The following is a 24863-nucleotide window of genomic DNA, read 5'->3' on the forward strand; positions in this document are numbered from 1 at the left end:
TCAGGGTTGGGAGGAAGAAGTAATCTAGTCTGGATAAGGATGTGTGGGCCCCAGAGTGAAAGGAGAATCCTCGGTCTGTAGGGTGGAATTCTCTCCACACATCACTCAAACCCAGTGCTGCTGCAAAGGTCGCCAGCTTCGTGGGCCGATTTGGGTTCCGATTGCGGATGTGGGACCGGTCTAGTGTGTTGCACATAACATCGTTAAAATCCCCTCCCAAGATCCATACATCCGATTGTTGTTGCGCCATCCAGGCCGTCGCCTCCCTCAGGAGACCCTCACCCAACCCCGGTGGGGAATATATCGCTAGAATGGCCACTGTCTCCCCCCAGAGTATGCCCCGGAGCATCATGAAATGGCCACAAGGGTCCTGCGCCACAGCAGATAGTTCAAAAGGGAGTCGCTTATGTAAGACGATCAGGACACCCCGGGAACCCATTGTGTACCCCGCGTGGTAAGCTAGTCGATAGTTAGTTCTGCGGAGGAATTGGCATGTGGAGCCTGCTAAGTGGGTCTCGGTTAAGAGGGCTATGTCAGGAGGGCATCTATTAAGCAATTGCATTAACAGCCGTAATTTTATACTTGTGCCCATGCCATTTACGTTCCAGGTAAGGATTTTAAGGGATCTGTGGCGTTCGTTGGGTATCATTGGGGCTTGTGTATTCCCATTAGTGGAATCTACATGGTGGTGTGTGGCCATTGCTGTTTAAGAATCTGGGATGTTGTGCCTGGTAGGTGGGTGGTACATTTGGCCGTGGGGACACAGCGTTCGTGCTTGGTGTGGGCATGGGCGGCGAGCATGGTATGTTTGGTAGCGTCTTGATAGACATTGGCATGGTGTGACCTCCCGTAAAATAACTAACATCAAACACTCCCCCCCTTCCTCCCCATACTCCTCCCCAGCATGAAGTATCTGTCGCCCAATCTCTACTGGTGTTTAAAACTATATTGCCAGATTAACTAATATGAACTGTTTCCCCCTTTCCCACTGACTTACTACTCCTTTGTGGGTTTGGTGTCTCGAGTCGGGGATGTGGCGTCCGCCGATGGTATGGTGTGTTAATGGCAACCGCATATGGCTCATATGATCCCTTATACAGGGGTAAAGGCAACTCACTGCTACTGTCGCTTCAGGAGGAGTGTTGCATTACAGGTGGTTGCCAGGAGAAGGGTTGGTTCTTGAGTCCATTAGTGGTTCAGTTTGCTCCCGCATCTGACCAGTATTTCCAGTTTAGGCCGTGCTAGGGATTGGGGTCTCTGTCTGGCTCAATTGGGATCTCAGGTATAGGTTGCTGGGCTGGTCTTTTTCTCTGCAGTCGGGGTCTTGATCTACCCCTGCGGTGTTGGTCCTGTCTGGTCCAGTCACCACCGATGTGGGTCTCTGCCCATTTCCAGGCTTCCTGTGGGTCGGTGAATGTTAACTGGGCTGGGAACAGCAGCCCGTACCTCACGTTCATAGAGTGAAGCTTCCTTTTTAGGTGCTCAAAGGATTGTCTGGCCTTCTGGACTTCGCGAGTATAATCTGGAAAGAAAGCAATTCTGGCTCCATTTAATGTCATTTACCCTTTTGTTCGGGCCATTTGTAGGATGGCATCTCTGTCACGATAATTAAGAAGCCTCGCAATGATTGTTCTCGGGGGTGTACCCAGGGCCGGGTGACCCGCGGGCATGCGGTGTGCATGTTCCACTGAGAAAAAGTTCGAGAAGGTCATTGGCGCAAAGAGGTCCACCAGCCATTCTTCCAGAAAGAGTTCCACACTGAGTCCCTCCGTGCGTTCCGGCAGTCCCAGGATGCGAATATTATAGCGGCGGGACCTGCCTTCTCCCTCGTCAACTCGGGCTTCCAGGGTTTTCAGTCGGGTTAATGCTTGTGTAAGCTGTTGGTGCACCCGCCGAGGTCATCCTCCACACCAGAAATGTGTTGTTGCACCTCCCGGGTCCGAGACAAGAGTTTCTGGAGGCCATGGCGGAGGAAGGAGACCTCCGTGGAGATAGTGTCCATTTTCTGTTCCACCGAGGAGCGTGAGCTGGCGATGGCAGCCATTACGTCTTTTAGCGACAGGGCCTCGTCTGGCGGAGGGGCATCCCCCCCGGGTCCTCGACGCTTATTGCTGTGGATGTGCTTGTAGCATATTGGTCCATTGTACTTTGCGTCAAGGTTTTCTTGCTCTTTTCTTTGCCCAGGATGTTGCTTTGCGCAAGTCGTCCGGTGTAGGTTTGGAGGAGCACTCCTTCTCCTGGCGTAGTTCGTGCCTTTACCAGTGCTTCCAGAGCCTTTGCGGTCGGCGTGTGTGGGCGTATGCTGTGTTTTGTTGCAGTTTTGTAGCAGAAGCGTTCCCCTCCGGGTGCCTCGGGGGTGCGTATATATCTTAAATTCAAGCTTAGAGTACCCACGCGGCTCACTCATTGCTGTCTTTCACTGGACGTCGGGAGTGGAGATATGGCGCCCGGGGCGTCACTACCCACGTCGGCCTCACCCACAGGGGGAGTCCGCTCTCTGTCCTAGTCCCAAGCTGCTCCCTTATCTGCAGGTGACGTCTCGCTGCTCCCGGTGCAGATCTGGCGGTCGAGGCTCGCTATCCACCTCCGCTCGTCCCCCCCGCAGTTCAGCGCTTCTCGATGGCGGCCATCTTGATTGGGCCCAGGCAGAGTTTCCGTCAATTTTCCAATGCAGATCATTTGCGTTCCCCTTCACGGATTCGGCTCCTTTCACCGCGAGGCGTTGCCCCGAGGTTCCGCCGCCTGGGGATGTCGTTTTTAAGCGTTTTCATTTCCCATATGACAGGATATTGCAGGATATTTCAGGCGGCTGCGGGAGCGCCGAAGAATCACGTCTCCATTGCAGGCTCGCTGGCCACGCCCCCAACACGCGTAAAATTTAGCAAACTTTTTGCAATTCCCGCCTGAAATTAACCAAACGGTTTTTAATAAAATTGAGCGCGGTTTTTGGGTTGGGGTGTAGCTATAGGTCTTAGGTGTAATCAAGAATTGAAATGAGGTATCTAGCTATTAAACTGAGGGAGATATGCAATGTAGAATAAGAGGCGTTTTTAGAAAAATCGGGCAGTGAGAACAGAAAAGAAACTCAGTTTGGACAAGAATAGTTTTGCTCTAAATTTTACTCTATACTAGAGCCAAATACCAAACTAGAATACCAAAGAGGGACACAGTAAGCTCTAGAGTTGATTCATGACTTCAACCCCAGATCCCCAGCGCCCGCCAAGGCGGAACCAGTCCGATCACTCGAAATAGGATTGATAGTTTTGGATTTGCACAAGATAAAAATGACTTAAGAAATGGCACCTAGAAAGATAAATCAAGGATTCTGACAATGTTACAAGTTATTAAGGTAAGAATAGGATGTTTAGAGATTGGGATAGGACAAGGCAAGTCAAGATATGCTATGCTTTTCTATGATTCCTATTAATACTTACAGTCCATTTTAATTTAGGATTTTGGACCGTCAAGGGTTCTGGTCACCATGTGGATCTTTTTTCTTTTTTCTTTATTTATCGTGCAATAGCCAACATTTGACTTTTAACACTTGACAACTAATAGATACAAAAGCTAAAACTGAATCATTTGAAACTGCTTACTTGTTCCATTCTCTAGATTATTCAAAATAAAAACTCAATCAAAATTGCAAAAATGGAGGAAGAAAAAGAAATAAAATCTCAGCAAAAACAGCAAAATGAGGCACATTTCAAAAAGAAAAACCAGTAGGTCTCAAAACTTCTACATTATTTTTTTTGTTTTGTTATTGAAACACCAGCCTGATATGCCTCAATGCTAGCATTGTGGCATCAGACTTTTATTACAATGTAATCATATATTCCAAAATTCACTAAAACAATTGCCATTTTGTGGATCAAAACTTCTACATTATACAAGAACAAAAGCAAAATGTGAACAAAAGAGAAAGGAAAACAGTAGCCAGGCCATAAGAGCATACACTTCCCCTTCCTTCTCTCCCCAATGGAACTCCCTCACTGATCAATTTTGGTTCCCTTAGGGCTCTGATGAGTTCCATTGAGAGACCAGACTCCTGACCTGAGGATAGTCTACCCCAAAATTCATTGGTATTTAGCCAGGAAACCTGATGGACAAACCTCCCAAATCTTCTAACCCTCATATTCCATGTACCCGGGCATTTAGATAGTAAGTGTTTAGACGTCTGAACCTCGTTGTTATCACACTTATCACAATTCGGTATAGTTTTCCCTTCCCCATCTCTAGTGGGCAAAATCTCTAGAGTCGGAAGTAGATTTAAGCGGAATCTTAAAAGAGATAATAACATATAGGTCAGGTGACTTTTTTAGATTGGCGGGAAGCACAGACAGCTGTTTATCAACCAATGTAAAGGAGGCAGATCTCTTCGCCCTCCTCTTACTGACTATGGGGTCTATCCAATCACACGTTTTCATCTTTTCTTTCACCTTAACAGGATTCTGAAGGAGGAGGTCAACATCACATTCAGCTCTCGCTAGTATTTCAGAACATCTCTGCTGGAATTTGAACAAAAGCCCATTTTTACCCAGTTGCATCTCTCCAGCGACTTCCTCAAATAGGGATTCTTAGAAGAGACTAAGACTGATCTGTAAAGTGTCATTCACCTCCCTTCCATCCACGATCTAAGAGACCCGAGACCTAACTCGTATTGTAGGGAAACTATTGGGATACAATCCGGTAGTCCAAGTGTGCATTTCCACAACTTAGCTTCAATTGTGTCCCATTCTATGTCCATTGGTAGAGAGTTGTAGTCCAATCCAAAAAGGACTATCAGGACTATCTTACCTATGTAGAATCTCAAAAGAGGAATTATAGAAAATGTACAAAATTGTGATTCTTTTCATTTGTGCACCCAACTTTACAATTTTTAGCTCAATTGATAGCAACAGACTGCCTTTAGTTGGAGAAGAGCTGAGAGTTGTCATGCATAGACCACTGCGCGTTGGTTCACGCATTTTTAGTCCAGCAAAAGCAGTAAGAAAACATTCGAATCGGAGCGCTACTCGCCACAGTGAATGGAGGTTGCCATGGAAACTAAGTGATACGTTGCTAAGGAAGTGCAACGTTCGTTTGAGATCACGGCAGTGAACAGGTGACCGGGTCTATTTAAACCACGCCTCCACATTTGTTCAGTGCTTCTGATCGAGCATACTTTGGCGTTCGGTTTTTGGCCTTTTTTCTTGTTCTGATTAATTACACGTTCTTGACCCGGCGTTTGGACTCGACTACTCTTTTTGGATCATCCTTACCTGCTTCGAAAACTTTTTGTCTTCTTGGTAACGAACTCTTGCTTTTGTCCCTCGATTACATCTGGCCTTTTTCCTCCTGTTCCTGTTCTTGCCCGCTTGGATTTACGACCCGGTTTGTACTTGGCAACTCTCTGGTTTTCCTCCTGGTGTTTGCACTCGGTAAAGACATTATCTCACCTCTGCGTTTTTTGAGACTAACCTAACCGTTGGGTACCGTGGGACAGCCGCCGCTGCACCGTGGGACAGCCGCCGCTGCACCGTGGGACAGCCTCCGCTGCACCGTAGGACAGCCGCCGCTGCACCGTGGGACAGCCTCCGCTGCACCGAGGGACAGCTGCTGCAGTACCGCTGTGCCTAGGAAGAAGATCTCACCTGGTAAACTTTCTTCATTGTTATAAGAACGTACCATCGTTTTTGCCTTACAGAGAAAGGTCTGGGTAAGCAAGATTTTGTTCTTGTTGCTTATTGTCACTCTTCATTTGATCCCAGGGTTATAGGTCCACAGTGTCTTTTCCTTCTTTCAGAACATCTATTGGGTTTCCTTTTATCCGTTGTGAAGTCTATAAACATTATTCAGGTTAGTTTGGAGTAACTCTAGAGAAATTAAATATTGTCCCCATTATCAGTTGTTCTAATCACATCATTCTTGTTTATTTTCTACAGCCACGAGGTCTCGATGGGAATCCAATCTTCCAGTCAATAGATTGCTTTGTTTGTTTATTTGTACATTCAGAGTGATATATTAGCAGGAAGAATTCTTCCTCTACACTACAGGGCCAAGTCCAAGAGGAAGAGTTCTGACATAATCAGAAGCCTTATTAAATGGATCCCAACGAGAGCCTGGCTAATCTTCTTCAATTAGTGGCAGATCTCAGAACTGACATGGCTAATGCGCATGCCACCACTCAACAACAGATCTTAGAACTACAAACCGCCATACAACCTGTTCCCCAAGTAGCACCAGTGTTGCCTAATGCTCCAGCCATTGAACCTGCACAGGCGGAAGCCGGCCCGGTGTATATTACATCCCAGTTCCCTCTGGCCCCGCCAGAAAGATTTCATGGAGATCCAAGACAATTTAGGACCTTCTTGAATTCAGTGTCGCCTCCATTATTTATGTCGACCCGGTTCATTCCCTGATTCTGCCACTAAAGCTGCATTTTTGTTGTCACACCTTGGTGGTACTGCCGCAGCATGGGCTAATCCTCTTTTAGAGGCAGGCAGTCCTTTATTGTTTGATTGCGATGCATTGATGGAGGCCATGGGTAAGGTGTTCGACACCCGATATAAAACTCAAGTTGTGGAACTAGAATTGTTGAATCTACAACAGGGTGATTTGACGCTTCTGGCCTATTTAGCCAAATTTAATCAATTGGCTGCTGAGACGGGGTGGCCTGATGATAAAAAGGCATCACTCTTCTACAAGGGATTATCCGATTCTTTGAAAGACATACTGGCTATGGTACCAGTGGTTCCAGTAACCTTTCCGGAACTTCTTGAGCTAGTTCTGCAGATTGATGCTCGTAAAGCTGCTAGAAAAGGGGAGAAGAGGGGTATTGCTTCTGATCTTTAACCTGTCCCTACCCCAGTTACGACGGCGCCTGAACCAATGCAAATAGGAGCAGCTACACGAGGTCCTCTTACTCAAGAAGAGAGAGAACATAGAAAGAAAAACAACTTGTGTTTTTATTGTGGGTCTTCAGAACACCTACTAAAAGCATGTACCAAGAAACCTACCAAGAAACAGGGAAAATTGAGAGCTCGGCAATGAGAGGAGTCCGATTGCCGAGCATTCATGTTTCTAAGGACTCTACACTCAATCAACCAGTAGCCGCTCCGGTGATATTCCGGTTGCCTCAAGGGCAGATCGTTCATGCCACCGCCATTCTGGATTCTGGTGCTACCGGAAACTATATCGATACCTCTTATGCAGAAAGCCTGGGGCTATCTGTTCTTAAGAAAGAGAACCCTATAATGGTCAATGCTGTTGATGGTTCTACCTTGATATCGGGTATGGTGGTTCAGCAAACCGAAGATCTGATAATGGAAACTATTCACGGACATTCCGAAAACATATATTTTGATCTAATCACTGCTCCACAGTTCAGGCTTATTTTAGGAATACCATGGCTTCGACTGCATAATCCATCCATTGACTGGCACGCAGGCATTATTGAGTTCTTGTCAGAATACTGTGAGACCAAGTGTCATGATAGGAAGACTCTTCTAAATAATCCTTGCCTTCCATTGATGGATACAGCCACTACTATTGGAGCTGTAGTATCAGGGGAATTACCCATGGAATATTCCGGCTTTCAGGATGTGTTCGATGAAGGGGGTGGTACTGTTTTACCCCCTCACAGACCATATGATTGCCCCATTGATTTGGTTCCTGGGGCTAAGATCCCATCAGGAAGGATCTACTCCCTAACCCACAAGGAAGATGTAATTCTTAAAGAATATATTGATCAGGCTCTTAAATCAGGTTTCATTTGTCCTTCACGTTCACCTGCAGCCTCCCCATTATTTTTTGTACCCAAGAAGGAGGGAGACCTCCGCCCATGTATAGACTATAGGGCCCTTAACACCATCACGGTGCGCAATCAGTATCCCATACCACTTATTTCTGTACTCTTGGATCAGTTGGGATCATCCGTAATCTTTACAAAATTGGATCTCCGTGGGGCTTACAATTTAGTAAGAATCCTTAGCGGAGACGAGTGGAAAACAGCCTTCAAAACCAAGTACGGCTTATTCGAATATAGAGTCATGCCATTTGGGCTCTCTAATGCACCCGCTACTTTTCAATATTTCATTAACGATGTCTTCCATGACATGATGGACCAATTTGTAGTGGTTTACCTGGATGATATCTTAATCTATTCTGCATCCTATGATCTCCACGTGGTTCATGTTACTCGTGTCCTTCAGAGGCTACGTGATAACTGTTTGTATGCGAAATTAGAGAAATGTATCTTTCATGCTACAGAAGTCAAGTTCTTGGGGTATGAGATATCCGGTAAAGGTGTACAAATGAGTACCTCTAAGGTCAGGGTAGTTTTGGACTGGCCAGTACCCACGACGTTGAAGGCATTACAGTCATTTTTAGGCTTTGCTAATTTTTACAGGAGATTCATCAAAAATTTCTCATCCTTGGTTGCTCCGCTGACCGCGTTGACTAGCAGCAAAGTAGCATTCCTTTGGGATAAAGTTTGTGATCAAGCTTTTCAAAGTCTTAAATCGGCGTTTACCAGCGCACCGGTACTACAACACCCAAATCCTAAACTACCATTTGTGGTAGAAGCTGATGCATCTAACATCGCTCTTGGTGCCATTCTGTCTCAAGTATGTCCGGATACTGGAGGATTGCATCCAGTGGCCTTCCATTCAAGAAAACTTACCCCTTATGAAAGGAATTACACTATCACAGAAAGGGAGTTGCTAGCAGTACGTGACTCGTTTTTGACTTGGCGACATCATTTACTGGGGTCAGCCTTTCCAGTTCAGGTATTCACTGATCATAAAAATCTGGTAGCCTTACAATCCGTAAAGTGCTCCACGGCCCAACATGCTAGGTGGCATGAATTCTTTTCTATGTTTGATTTCACCATTACATATCGACCCGGTTCCTTGCACACTAAAGCGGATGCACTCTCACGTATACATGGGGATTCATCTCCTCCTAGATCAGACGGTCCGCTTCTCTTACCACATCAGGTAATCTGTGGGTGTACTCTCCAGTCTTCTCTCTGTAATGAGTTACGTGAATGGGTAAAGACCCACCCCACAGACGTTACGGAACTCAACCTCAACATAGTAGAGGGTTTACCGCATATCAACGGTTTATTGTTCCTTCCGGATGAGGGTAGCAGGAAGAAAGCTATCCAATGGTGTCATGATGCCAAGTTGGCTGCTCACCCAGGTAACAAGAAGACCGTTGATCTTCTACAATGTTGGTGCTGGTGGCCCTCTATGTTAAAGGATGTGGCCGTCCATATTGCTCATTGCTATGTATGCGCCCAGTGCAAGACCTCCAATTCCAAACCAGTTAGACTTCTACAGACCATGCCGATTCCAGATTATCCTTGGTACATGATTTCAATGGATTTTGTGGTAGAATTGCCTCCGGTCTCTGGTTATGACACCATATGGGTGGTCATCGACTATTTCACCAAGATGGCTCTTTTTGTACCTTGCCGAGGTGTTCCTTCTGCCCCACAGTTGGCAGATCTGTTTCTCAGGAAAGTCTTTCGTCGTTTTGGGCTGCCGTCTGTTATCATCACGGATAGGGGTTCCCAATTCACTTATCATTTCTGGAAGTCGCTCACTGCCTCTTTTGGCATCAATGATAGGTATTCCACTGCTTACCACCCTCAAACAGACGGACAGACGGAACGTCTCAACTCCACCATGGAACAATATCTCCCTTGCCTTACGCACCAGTATCAAGACAACTGGTTGTCATTACTCCCTATGGCGGAATTCGCCTATAACAACTCTTTGCATACATCGACGCATTCCTCCCCGTTTTTTGCTATGTTCGGCAGACACCCTAGATCGTTGCCTGCTTCTCCTGTCCTGCCCGCACGCCATCCGGCGGCATCGTCCTCCATTCGACACATGTGTTTGGTGCATCGACGGGTGAAAGAACATTTGGAGACGGCGCAGATTAACACTAAGAGGTTCGCAGATACCCATCGTTCTCCGGCTCCCGCTTACTTAGTAGGTGATAAGGTCTGGTTGTCCACCAAGAATCTGCGGATCCCTGGAGGGAGGAAATTTCTTCCACGTTTTGTAGGACCATATGTTGTTACGGCGGTGATTAGTCCTGTGGTAGTGCGTTTATCTTTACCTGCAAAGTGGAAAGTGCATCCAGTGTTTCATGTTTCTCTTGTCAAACCTTTTTTACCGGATACTGCCCTTCCGTCTCGTCCTCCTCCAATCATGGTGCAAGGGGAAGAGGAGTACGAGGTTCAAAGGGTTTTGGACACCAAGGTTTCCAGAGGGGTCAGGATGTATTATGTGGATTGGGAGGGTTATGGTCCAGAAGAGAGGACCTGGGAGCCTGTCCAGAACATTCATGCTCCCCGTTTGATCTCCGATTTTTGGGCCTCAAGGAAACGGGGTCATTCATTAGGGAAGGGTACTGTCATGCATAGACCACTGCGCGTTGGTTCACGCATTTTTAGTCCAGCAAAAGCAGTAAGAAAACATTCGAATCGGAGCGCTACTCGCCACAGTGAATGGAGGTTGCCATGGAAACTAAGTGATACGTTGCTAAGGAAGTGCAACGTTCGTTTGAGATCACGGCATTGAACAGGTGACCGGGTCTATTTAAACCACGCCTCCACGTTTGTTCAGTGCTTCTGATCGAGCATACTTTGGCGTTCGGTTTTTGGCCTTTTTTCTTGTTCTGATTAATTACACGTTCTTGACCCGGCTTTTGGACTCGACTACTCTTTTTGGATCATCCTTACCTGCTTCGAAAACTTTTTGTCTTCTTGGTAACAAACTCTTGCTTTTGTCCCTCGATTACGTCTGGCCTTTTTCCTCCTGTTCCTGTTCTTGCCCGCTTGGATTTACGACCCGGTTTGTACTTGGCAACTCTCTGGTTTTCCTCCTGTTGTTTGCACTCGGTAAAGACATTATCTCACCTCTGCGTTTTTTGAGACTAACCTAACCGTTGGGTACCGTGGGACAGCCGCCGCTGCACCGTGGGGCAGCTGCCGCTGCACCGTGGGACAGCCTCCGCTGCACCGTGGGACAGCCGCCGCTGCACCGTGGGACAGCCTCCGCTGCACCGAGGGACAGCTGCTGCAGTACCGCTGTGCCTAGGAAGAAGATCTCACCTGGTAAACTTTCTCCATTGTTATAAGAACGTACCATCGTTTTTGCCTTACAGAGAAAGGTCTGGGTAAGCAAGATTTTGTTCTTGTTGCTTATTGTCACTCTTCATTTGATCCCAGGGTTATAGGTCCACAGTGTCTTTTCCTTCTTTCAGAACATCTATTGGGTTTCCTTTTATCCGTTGTGAAGTCTATAAACATTATTCAGGTTAGTTTGGAGTAACTCTAGAGAAATTAAATATTGTCCCCATTATCAGTTGTTCTAATCACATCATTCTTGTTTATTTTCTACAGCCACGAGGTCTCGATGGGAATCCAATCTTCCAGTCAATAGATTGCTTTGTATGTTTATTTGTACATTCAGAGTGATATATTAGCAGGAAGAATTCTTCTTCTACACTACAGGGCCAAGTCCAAGAGGAAGAGTTCTGACAAGAGTCGCTCCCAAATAGGTTAATTCCGAGACCGTCTCTATAGATAGCTGGTCCAAGTTCCAGCCATAGTTCTTCATTATCCTTCTAGGTTGTTTGAAAATGAGTATCTTGGACTTTGCAGGATAAATGGTAAGGTTATTATTTAGCGCATAGTTTTCTATTGCAGCCAAAAGACGCTATAGCCCTACTTGAGAATGATGCAGGACTACAACGTCATCAGCGTAGGCCAACCAGTTAATTTTTGTTTTTCCAATTACCGGTGAAATTAAACCTACGTCCTTCAGCCACCTCGCTAGATCTGCCATAAACAGAATGAACAGAAAGGAAGCTAATGAACAGCCCTGACGGACCCCTCTCTCTATCCTGATCGGGTTTGACAATAGGCCTGATCTACACAGCCTAACCCTCATAGAGTTATTATAATGTAACTCTCTCAGGATCGATAATAGACTAGGAGAAATCCCGCAAGCATCCAATTTTTTCAAAAGGAGATTCCTATCAATAGTATCAAAAGCCTGAGAGCGGTCTAACCAAGCTTCAAAGAGGGCCCCCCCCCCTTGAAATGAAGGAGCAGCCAGACAGCTCAAGACTAGCCCATTAAGAGAAGTAGATAAACCCTTTCTGAAGCCTGATTGCTGCCTTGGTATGATGCCCTTCACTTTTGCCCAAGCTTCCAGTTCCCCTAAAATGAGACCTCTGAAAATGTTTCTGTCTGCATCTAAAAGGGAAATTGGATGATAATTTGCCTCCAATAGTCTGTCCCCCTTTTTATAGATAGGTATGACTATGGAGTTTTTCCAAGAATCTGGGAAACTCTTCCTCAAAATTATGTTGTTAAATAATTATGTTAATACTCTTGCCCACAAAAGTGGGTCAATTTTTAAAATTTAATTACTCAGACCATTCGTCCCACCGGTCTAGAGGCAGAAGATTTCCTTATCAGCAATTCCAAATCCAAAACGGAAAAATCAAGGGACCACTTAATCAGAGTATTTCTTTCCCAGACTATAGAATTCGGAGAGTCGTAGACCCTGGCAAAGTACTCACCATACCTGTTCTTGTAGAACAGCATCCTGTTTTTGATTCCAAGTTGTTTCATTCATCCCTACCATTGCCCAGAAATTTCTTGAGTTGCCCCGCGAGGGAGCAGACAGCATTCTCTCACCATCTTGCTGCATCATCATCTAATGCTCTTTGCAGTTTAAAGTTGCTTCTTTCGTTCAATAATCTTGACATTTACAGAATATTTGTGAATACTATGTGGTTTCTGAAGATTAGGTTCTGAAGGTGCCAAGTTAGATAGGAAAAGAGAGAAACCACCTGGGTTGCAAAATTCAAAGGTTGTTCATCAGAGAACTGATTCACCAGTTCCCTCAGTTCACAATTTAGCAATTTACCCCCCTTGTGAAATCTCCTTACAACATTTCCAGCTCCATTAGTGGACAGCTCTTGGGCATAAATCAATATGTCAGGATCCCCATCGAACCCCAAAATTGCCCTTAGGAGTAAATGATCATCGCTGTTTCCCTCAGCCAACTCAAAACCCAAGCAAGTTTAAAAAATACATTTTGAGGAAAACGGATAGTCAATCGTTGAGAATGCAGTACCTCTACGCCACAAGGGAGCATTAGGGATATCCCCCCTGATGTTGCCATTAAACATTTGGAGACCCCATTCTCACATAAAGTCTACCCAAATTCTTCCATTGCTGGTCTATACCTGAGATTGGGTCCACAGTGGGGATACATTGAGAATTTAAATCACCCGCAATAATCAGATCATCTAGCGGAAATTGTTGGACACAATACACAAAGCCATCTGAGAGTTTGAGCATAAAGTCTGATAGAGAGACGCCATTAGGATTCCAGTAAACATTTACAATGATCCAGCTCTTACCCACACTGTCACCTCTTTTTGTCACTCTCACCATGAGAATACCCTAATTAACCTTCGATAGAATTTTAGAAGACTTAAAGATCTCATTACTGCAAGCCACAAGCAAACCCCTGATAGGTCTACCCCCCTCTGAGCCCCGAGCAAGTTGCTGAAAGATGGAGAAACCTTGAAAACCCACTACATATGTTAACGTTAACCAAGTTTCTTGAAATTGCATTAAATCAGTTCATTTAAAAATGTGTGATTTCCTTGGTTCTTGGGAAAAGGAAGAATAACCTCAAGTATTCCATGATAGTACATTTATTTGTTTCTTCCCTAGAGCCTCTGCTGGGACATGCCCATTTTAAGAAAAACTTGTGAGATTATCTCTGGAACCTTTTCCCACATATTCACTGGGTTTAAAGGGTTTCCCTCTTTATTCTTCATTTCTTCCTGCTGATTTTGGCTCTACGGGTACACTCGGTTGACAGTTACTGCTGCAGGATATTCCTGGGAGATCCTCAAACCTCTTTGTTCCCAAGCCAGTGCCTCCCCCAAAATTAAGTCCAAACCAGTCTTGATTTCAAAGTTACTTCCGCAGTGTTTGTAACGGGTCCAAAAGGGAAACTCACTACATCAATATCAGCTGTTGTAATATACTTTAATGCAGGGATTGCCTTTATTTCCCACAGAATTGTAGACCGATTCAAAGGCATATTTTGCATTCTTGGGAGTTTTCTCGAGAGAGAGAGAGAGAAAGACTCTACAGTCTTTTGCTTGTTTGTGTTGATTGAACTTACTCTGGGACCCTCTTGCCCCATTAATATTCTCACATGTGCCTCCTGTGAGATTGCTAGCTCCATTTATCTTTGTTGGATGCTCCAGAACCTGTCACTCTTGAGAGTTCATTTCAGTAATTATGTTCGAAGACCCTTTGTCCCTAGATTTGTTACCCCTCCCGTGATTATTGCACCACCTTTATTGTTCACACTGGGGAGCATCCCTGGGCTTCCAGCAGCATCACTCTTGGCTTTTTCCAAGAAATCGGGGTGATTTTTACTGAAGAAATCACAGGTTTTCCTTTGCGTTTCGCTAAAAGGAATATAGGAGCAATTCTCTTTGGAGGCTCAATTTTATCTGTTTGACTTCCCACAGTTAGTTCTTCCACCACTTCTTCTTTTTCCATAGGATCCTCATTTTTTTAATTGGTTAGTTTAATTGTCTTCTTAGACTTTTTCCCTTGACACCTTTTTAGTGGAATCTCATTCTGGGTTTTTACATCCTTTTTCAAACTCTCTTTTAGCTTTTTCAAAAATTGGTTGGACTCTGAAGACTTCTGCTTCTTTTTTTGCCTGCCTTGTATAATCGGCTGAGCGGGGGCTTCAAGTTTTCCTCTTGCCCGTCTTTTCCTTTCGTTTTCCCCTCTTTTTTGTTTTCCCATTCAATTTCTTTCTCCGGGGAGCTGCCAAATCAGAGTCTCCAGATGATATATTGATAGGCCGTTCCTGATCATCTTGCAATAAATCACTGTCCACCACCAGAGCCAGCCTCAAGAATTCTTCTATTATCGAAGCTGTCAGTGGAGTATCTTGCGTGAAAGACTCTGTGATGGTTTTTTGGGGGGAACCTTTCTCACGATTCTCAGACCTTCTGTCAGAGAACTTGAGTTTCTCTGATATCATCACTGACATCGTCATTAGGTCCCCACACAGAGCTGTCAGATGATCCATTTTTATTGATTGATCTTTGACTTCTCTTTGGAGAACCCTCATAGCTTCCCCAGTTGACTCATTGATTACAGATTTTAATGCTACCATGGTTGTTTCATTTATCTCCAGTTCTTTTGTGACCTCCAATAATATGCCCGTGTGTTGTTGGACCTCCATCTTTAAGTTTTCAAAAACTTTGACCAGAGATGTTAGGACAAAGTTTAGGGCCGTTATTGTAGGTGATACCAGTTCCTGAGATATATTAACTGGTTGCATGGTAGAAATTGATTGTGCATCGGCTGCTGGGTTTATGGGCTTTTGTACACCAGAATCTTTGCCATGTATCAGCTCTTTTCCATCAAAGCTGGTCTCTTGCTCCTGGGGCATATTATCTGGTAGAGCCATTTCTAGTTCCAGGAGATCTTCATCTCTCGACTCACTAAGATTGATAATAGAACGATTTTGTGGAAGCTCTGCCTGAACTGGGCTCTCTCCTTGAGTGACTGGATCAACCAAAGGGCCATTCATTGGTAACTCTGTCGATGTCGCTAAATGATTTGAAATCACCTTTTTCATTGTGGTTGCCCTTAAAGTATAATCCATATTTCCTTGAAAAAGTCCCTGAATGGGATGATTTAAGGGGGTTGACTCACTTCCTTTATATCTGGATTGTGCATATTCTTTCAGGAAGCCTGACCCAGTAGGACACTGGTTGTCAGATGATAGATACTCAGGGGTGGTAAAATAAATCCCCCCACCTGGCTTGTAAGGTTTAAAAAAACTTGAACTTGCCCCCCCCTTTGGGGTATTGTGTCTTCTTACCAGCTTCAGAAGTTTTCCCCTGATTATTCTGGCTGTAAGGGCTCCCTGAACAGAGCTTCGTAGATCATACATTGTAAGGGGATTTATATAAGGCCCCTACACTTGGGTCAAAGGCCAAAATATCCTGCGGTGCCCAGGTGACAAAGAATCAAAGGAGTGAACCTTGATGATATTGGTCAGGCCTGAATAGGAGTTAATTGCCCGCTCATCACTCCTCTCTCGGGTCAAAGGCGACAGAGCCTGCAGTCCCCGAGTCTCAGTAATAAGCTGAGTACTAGTCCTTTCTGCACAGTTGACAATGAAAAAAAAATAATTGTGCACTTAGAGGAATGGTAAAAAAAACAAGAAACAAGATGATACGGTCACCCTCCCCCCCCCCCTATTTGGGGACTATTGCTGTTATTAATCCACCAGGACCCTGAACTCCTTTTTCCGTTCAACCCAGCGGAACGTAATATTAATCGCTGGTCAACATAAAACAGCACAGATGCAAGAGCGGAGAGTGACTCTTTATACACTAAGATTTACAGATTAGTGTTTCGAGTCCGTCGCCCCCTCTGACAGAAAATAGCAGCTCACACAGCGCCCGGTAGCCACGGCTCAGCATAACACTGCAGAGACAGCGGGGTCGCAGTAACCGACGTAAAAAAAGTAAAGATGGTCCTCTCTGCACCCTGCACCCCACGCCCTGCTCAATAAGTTCAAACAAAAGTTGTTTTTGGTGAGCTATAAAGTTAATTTAGTTCGCTCCCCTGCCGATGCATGATCTGGATGATTAATAGTTTTAGTTACTGATGCTTGACAGTTAATCAAATGCTAGAAGCAGCGGTTCGGCAACCGAAGCATGCACACACTACCTCGAGGCTTTTAAAGTTCTTTCTGATTTTACAAGCTCCTCACAAAGCGTGAGGAGTCTTTTCGTCAAAGGTTATTCCAACATTGATAGGAAAGAAACAAGCCCATGTCCACCAGATGTCCCCAGACATACACAGACTACACAGACTACTCCTTCACTCCCCTTCACTCCGCTTCGCCCCACAGAGTTGCTGGGGTTTTTATGGCTCCACACAGTAAATCAGTTCCAAGGTAAACAGACTCCACAGACACAGACTACTCCTTCACTCTCCGTCACTCCGCTTCGCTCTGTAGAGTTGCTGGGGTTTTTATGGCTCCACCCAGTAAATCAGTTCCAAGATAAACAGACTCCACAGACTCAGACTACTCCTTCACTTCGCTTTGCTCTGCAGAGTTGCTGGGGTTTTTATGGCTCCACCCAGTAAATCAGTTCCAAGGTAAACAGACTCCACAGACACAGACTATTCCTTCACTCTCCTTCACTCCGCCACATGTCATCACATGGATCTGGTCTAACCAAGGACAGCTGGCCAAATCTGGCAGGGCAGGATCAGCTGGCCCGTTCTGGTCACCTGACTGCACTGGACTGGAACTTCTGGTTACTGGATACTACAGATCAGCGGGATGGCCAGTTTGCAGCAGGCAGGCATCTAGTAGCAGCAAGCCAGGCTGGATCAGGATGCTTCCCTTTGATTTTTGAGATTTTTTTAGAATTTGAGGCCTACCTGAAAATGGGGTCAGCAATGCATAAGCCTTGGCTTTGTAATGAAAATCTGGAATAAGGATCAAACAGGATGATGAAATCAGGAACCGGATGCCATGCAGGAATTCAGGAAGAAAGTCAGGAATCAGTATGTTTATGGAGTGATATTTTCAATGTCTAGAAACCTCCCCTAGCTACTGGAACCAAAATCTAATGTTGCCACAAGCACATATTTATGCAGTTGCAACCTCTGTGAAAATCAGATACACAGGTTACATATTTTGTGCGTCATATTTCAATCCAAACCCCAAGTCTGTGGGACTTGGTTTCGCCTTTCTGACACATTTTGGTAATTTTAAACATGAAAGATTTGGCCTAAAATTCCCCAACTTTGTACACAGATGCAAATTATCCCCAGGGGTGTATGTACACAATTTGACATTTGCAACATGGATGCTTTTCTGGTAATACAACATATATCACCATTTCTGTCCAGAGTGTGTCATGACATTGTACCAAGTTTTAAAATACAGGCCACAATTCCAATTTTACATGGTGAAAATTCCATATTTTTACCAATTTTGGCAGCTGAGATATAAGTATTTTTAAAGTTCTTTATAAAATAGTCTTAAGACAAATGAGAGTCATTGGGCCTCATTACAACCCAGGCGGTAAGGGGTTTACGGCAGCGTAAACAGCGCCGACCCTTACCGCCTGATTATGAGGTCCCTTAGCGCCATGGAGGTTTTAACACCCAGGTGTTAAAATCCATGGCGCTAAGGGACCATGGAGTTAATTACGCCACCGTAATTTACGGTGGCGTAATTAACGCCTTCCCCACTCCCATTATGCCCTATGGGGCAAAAATGGGAATGGGGAAGGGTAAATGGGGATTGGGGACTTACCGCCCCGCCAAGGTCGGAATGGGGCGGTAAGTCCGCCAACCACCATGGCGTAAACGTAGTTTACGCCATGGTGGTAAAGTCACGGCCCAGGCGGTAACTTACCGCCTGGGTCGTAATGAGGCCCATTGTCTGTTATTTCTTTTCCCAGTTGACACCAACTGTCAGTTTCTTTGAAACAGGATGAGGGGCCACTCTCTTGATTGGTTTTATTGCCTCTCACACTTGACAGGTGAGAGTCTCAGCCTGCTATTGTCCCATCCTGGAGCAAAGACAAATGTCTGATGAGCTTGTGAAGTTTCTTTGTCCTGGTGCATTCAAAGTCTTTCAAGCTGGCAATTAGCGCTTTCCTGTGCCATACGTTTATGATGTTCCTCTCTTCCTGAAGGAAGTTACAGGGCTGTAACTTGAAGATCAGTTTTTTTTATAGCTTGCCAATTTAGCCTATGAGTTTTACCTTTTATTTTTTCATTTTACATCTTGACTTAAACCTCTGGAATCAAAACAATTTATAGGTGTACTTTTACCAGCAGCTCATCCTTTTACATTGCTCAGTAAGCAGGCCTTCACACAACAATTTACTTTTAAATAGGCGATTTTCTCTCTTCAGTCAGAAAAAGCACATTTTACTATTTCTTTGAATTCGGTTTTCATCTCCAGCAAATACCCACTTTATGCAGATATAGTTCTTTTCTTGAGTGTTGTTTTGCAGCATGGGTACATTTAAACAGCCATCTATTTAGAGTCTTTCTCTGAACAGCTGATTTTTAGATACCTTTCAAAGCAAATAGACGTGTTTCCCATGTAAAATGAAAACAAAGCCCCTGTTTGATTTTTCAAAGATACTTTTGACAGGAGCTGTCATTCAAGAATTAGGCCCAGTTCTGCTGAGACACAATGGATGATCCTGGGCATTGTAGGGCCTTTTTAATCCCAGTGGTTCATAAGGACTGGATGAGTTTAGCATCAAGCAGCACTTTTAAAGGTTGAAAAAGGTGTCATTTTAAAGAGGCATTTTGGGTTTTCAGCAAAGTAATGCTGCCTTTTTCACTTCACTCGATGTTAAAGGTTGCAGAGCACACTGGCACATTCCTGCAGTGAGTACTCTGTTCCACCCCACATTAAATGTGTGTGGCAGGGTGGTGCAGCCATTTTCTGGTTGTTGCAAAAACGCAGTTTTGAGATCCTGACGCACACAGGAGTCAGTGCGGCTATTTTGCTGTTTCCTCACCACTGCAGCAAAGTGATGTAGTATAGCACAGCAATATATCCCACACTATGTACGTGGCTATGCTACTTTGTGTAACCCTATCCAGCCCTTTTAAGCTTGTATGTGCTCTCTATTTAGGCCCTACATTGTGTGACATAACCTATTCTACTCTTTATGGTAGCTGCATTTTCCCTAATGTGTAAACTAGTTGTTTACAGTTCACTTGTCATATTTGTGAATGTATACATCCATTCACCTCTGCAATTATGTGGGGCCTGGGCCACACCTGGTGTTGATTTATCTGTATCATGACACTCCTCCTCTGGTCAATTTATTGCCCACATACCCGTGAGTTGTCCTCTTTTCAGTCCTATTTTTAGGGATCAACACCCAAGAGAACCCCCTCAGGCTGCCTCCCTGTTCCACTTATTCCTCTGGACCACACATTAAATAGCAGCATTCTCCATCTCCTTCACAATCCACCCAATACTGCATATCATTTTGAGGATCTAACAAGGGTTCACATCTTGTACCAGGAGACCAAAATGGCCTTACTATGTGGATACAGAGGCCAGTCAGTACTAACACTAGTACTGCTATTAGTATTTTAAAAGCATTACCCATCCAGGGAGGTACCCATGAGAACATGTAATGAAACCATTCTTCATTTTCTGTTAAATCAGTCTCGTGCACCATTTTCTATTCAGGTCTTGCAGGGACGCTATTGCTTCTGTCAAGCAGCCATTCTGCTCATTGTGTGCTGTTTTGAATGTACAGTAACTTGAGCAGATCTTTGCACACACGCCCCCTTCCATAGCAGTGAGGAGGTCAAGGACATACCTATTCTGGAGAGTCATCAATATGACAGCTCTCAATTCCTCCTTAATTGCATTAAGTCCCTTTGCAGTGGCATTGATCGTTAGCAGTAACTCCAATCTGGTTATCTGCAACCACTTAGCATTGGCAGCTGTTTGTATGCCAGGAGGGATTGCTGAATAACCTGTGTTCATATGGCATCTTATCCAGTGATGCTTTACTTTTCCTTGAGAAATAATCCTCTCTTTTTGTGCACTGTATTGTCAAAGATGGTTTATTCCCTTGTTGTCTACCAGGGGGTAATCACCCGTCTGCACTCCTTTTGAATCTCAACACTTCAATAATAGATGTTTGATTGTTGCAACCTCACCTCTGCATGGCCCTGATACTATATATTTCATTACCATTTCTTTTGTTTCACTCACTCTTGTTCTTTTAATATAATTGACTTCATAAGGCAAGTCTGATTTTGTAACCCATTTCATATAAGCTGAAACTGTCCTTTTGTTTTGAACATTGTTAGATGTGTTGGGCAGTGTGCTCTTTTATTTAGTACCTCTTTGGCCACACACACTTTGGAGGTGCTCAAAGCGTGGGGAATGAGGGAGCATACGAAGCAGTTCTCATCCGATTTTTCTCTCCCTACCTTAGTCATGTGGTGATACCAAAAGTTATTAAAACTTCCATTATAGCTTTCAAAGTGGTGTTTTAAAACATTTTCTTCATCGAACACACCTCTGTTTGTCCACTCATGTTTAACAAGAGGAATAGGTGCCCTTTAGAGCTAGTAGCGGATGGGGCAAGAAAAACTGAGAAACCACAAAAAGAGGGCTGCTACTGTTGTTGGTACTTGACTGGTTATTGATTTTAACCTAATTGTATCAACCTATTATAACAAAATATTTGTTTCATTTGTTTTCCTACCTACAATGTGTCATAGAAACCACACAAATGAGACTATTACAATTAAACCCTTCTATTTGAATAAAAAGTAAAAGAAAAGCCAATTGAATGAAAAATAGGGGGTGGGGGAGGCAGAAGCCTGTGTCGAATAAAGAGAAGACCCAGTGAGAACATCAAACAAGAAAAGCAAGAAAAAAGAGGAATTATAGCAGAGGCTAAAAGGCAAGGTAAATACTCTTGACAACTGAGGGTTTTGAAGAAGCTAGCACATACATTTATCATCAAATATCTATAGATACTTCATAGACCACAAGGTAAATTCTTAAATTGTGTGGCCAGTACAATTTTTTTAGACATAATAATTCTAACAATGATTGTTACAGGTGAAAAACATAATGTAAAAACAGTAAAAAAACACACACACTCCATCATTAATTTGAATGATGGGGGATAATTACTCCCAACTAATGTCCATTTACATCCCTTCCGATTCAGAAGAGGTTTCTCTGAACCAAAGAAAAAGAAACCAATGGGTCTACCTACGTGACAATAAAGGGAAACTTATTCCGTGCTGGGGTGGGGTTGTCTTGGACAAAGTTAGAAAGGACCCCCAGTCCAGATCTCATTTTAGGCGGCGTTTAGCTGTGCAAGGCAGCCTTCTTCAGCTCCAAGTCGGGTTATCTGGATGGCTTGGTTACACTGTCAATGGTTCGTGGTGGGGACATCCACTTTAGGCGAGCATTGCCCCAGGTCTAGTTTGCAGGGGCTGCATCCAGGCGAAAAAGCAAGGAGCCTTCTGTCTTCGGAATGCGGAAGATCCCGGTGGTCAGGCTCTGGAAAGGAAATGGACAAAGGGGATAAATGCCCCTGTGAGTGGCACACTTGAATTGCCATATGTGTTTAAACTGCTGCTCAGGATATGACTAGAAAGAGATCTGCCACTATGTAACCAGAAAAAGCAGGAGACCGGGGGCTTACCACAAGAAAATGAAATTTGTACCATTGGTATGGGTTGTGCATATCACCATGGCAAACATCATTGGGTATGCCATCAATCTTTCTAATAATGTGGCATTATGTACTGGAGTGTTGTCTGCATGCTGAAAATCCCTCAGTTTCCACAGTGACATCCTGAATTTACTGTAGATGTCACATAATCTGAATCAGAATATATCATCACTGCTTGATCTTCATGTTGTTCAAATGCAATTATCATTGCCACTAATTATGTCGCCTGTGCTGAAAAATCTCCTGGAAGCCTAACACTTTGCACTACCTCAAAATCCTCAACTCTCTTTCTTACCACTTATGTGCTTGAATGCCTCAAACCCATGCGCTGATCAATCATCAACGACCCGTTAATGAAGACCAACTCTCCCCCCTCTAATGCAATTTATCTAACTTGGGGACGTCATCATATAGATCAACCTATGTGGTGCAATCAGGGTCCGATCTCCTTCCTCCACTGGTTCACAATAAATGCTGCCGGGTTCACTGTACAGAACCTAGCCATTTTAATCAATGGGTTAGATAATATCACCTCATGTCCAGGTGTCCACTGTGTTGTGAGCGTAGATTTAGGTTTCTCAAGAATGGCAAAAAAGAGTGTGTTCTATGTACAATGTGATGGAACTGCCCATTTCCATTGCAAAATCTGCTGCTACTAATGCTTGCTCACATGGGAAATGTCCTCTTATCACTGGATCTAGAATCTGATTGTAATATGCTAATGGTTTGTGCCCCATTGAAGTCTTTTACGCAAGGACAGCCATCATTATGGACCCATTTGAATGGGAAAACAAGTAAAATTGTTCTTTGTATTCTGGTATTCCCAAAAAGGGGAGCTGTACCTTGAATTGTAGTTAGAAAAACAGAGACAGACTCAAGGGAAATCCCCTCATGCCCAGAAATGGATGAGTTCAGAAATGTGACAAATTGTTGCTTTATTTAGTCCAAGCAGGGATATGCACATTAATTCCACAGCTCCTAATGTACTCTCAGCTCATTATAGGCAATTAGTGAGTTTTTAAGCTGGTATGACCTCACAACCAAAAAATACATTCCTTATTTTAGGCAAAATGGGATTGGGTGAACAGTATAGGCATAATTACTGTCTTTAGGGGACAGATAATTTGATTGGTCTGCCTACATCTGATAGCTCGACCTGGCATCATCCCCCAGGTCGGGGAAATCCTTGTCAGTTTAGGACGTTAACCAGCATGTGATCAAAAATTATAGGTGGGGAAGGTGAGCTCAGAGCACTGCCTGCTTCCACTCTTATTTCACCCCTCTGACTTCCCAGACCTTGAGCAAGGACACTCCATTCTCCATATTCATGTTGTGTTGCATTTTGTCATCTTCTGTCTTCAATTTGATGGGAATGACCTTATCTGTCTGAATGGGCTTTGTTCCCCAGCTCCAGGTCATGTGTTCAAGGACTATAAAAAAAATTCTTTGCTGGCATTTATGAGAGATTTCAGCCTTTTTGTCATTGCAGGTGCTGTATCTTTTCAGCTGACTCAAGCCCTCTTCCCCAGTGTCCTTGGTAGGGCTGGTGATGCTGCCAGGCCTGTTTCGCATCTCTCAGAAAAGTCAGTGTATCAGTCCTCAGCCCTGTGTTGTGAGCTTTCCTAATCCTTTTCAATACAGCTATGGCTTCCATTTTTCTGACAATAATTTTTTCAGTGTGAGCAAGCAGTTCATGTGTGTTGCTTTGCACCTGGCTAATGTCTCTGCTGCGGGTGTGTTCATCCATGTCTCCTTTTCATGATTACTTTGGTGATGTCATCTGGGTATGCTCTGTGGTGCTACTTCAGTGGATGGCATCCGTCATATTGGGGTATGTTGGGGGGGAGGGGTTGAGACCTCCTTAACAAGATACTACTTCTTTCAATTGGTAAATGCATCTGTCCTCTCTCCTGTCCACACTATGGTACTGTTGTATTTCTGCACTTCCTTGAGTCCTTAGAGCAGGGGCAGAACATACGTGCTGTAATCAAAAGCCCAAACGCAGCAATAATTACATGCCCCAACAATTGCTGCAATCCTTTCACTGTTTCTGGTCAGGTTGTAGGTCTTATTGCTTCTGCTCTTTCTAGTGTCACCTTTCTCCCCTCTTTTGATATTAACTGACCCAAATAAAGTACTTTTTCCTGAGAGTACTGCAATTTCTCCTTGTCCACGTTGTACCCCTTCTCAGCCAACTCGGTCAACAACATCACTGAGTCAGTACTGCACTCATCTTTTGTGCAGCTACACACTAACAAGAAGGCGAAGTAGGCGTGGGCACCATATTTTCTTGATGCTTCAAATTCTATAATTGTTCCTTAGTTTAATCAATTCAGAATATCTATTTTAACCTGGTGTTGCCAGATAACAGGATCCTATGACACACAGATCCAAAAATCACTACAAACAAAACAAAGCAATGGGAATAAAACATCTCATTCTATCTGGCGCTCTCAGTTGGCTCAATTAGAGCAAAACAAGTTTTTTCTCATACATTATTTAATTTCCATCATATATTTTAC

Source organism: Ambystoma mexicanum, chromosome 4q (assembly GCF_040938575.1).
Source record: "Ambystoma mexicanum isolate Mex_15411 chromosome 4q, UKY_AmexF1_1, whole genome shotgun sequence".
Taxonomy (NCBI): Eukaryota; Metazoa; Chordata; class Amphibia; order Caudata; family Ambystomatidae; genus Ambystoma; species Ambystoma mexicanum.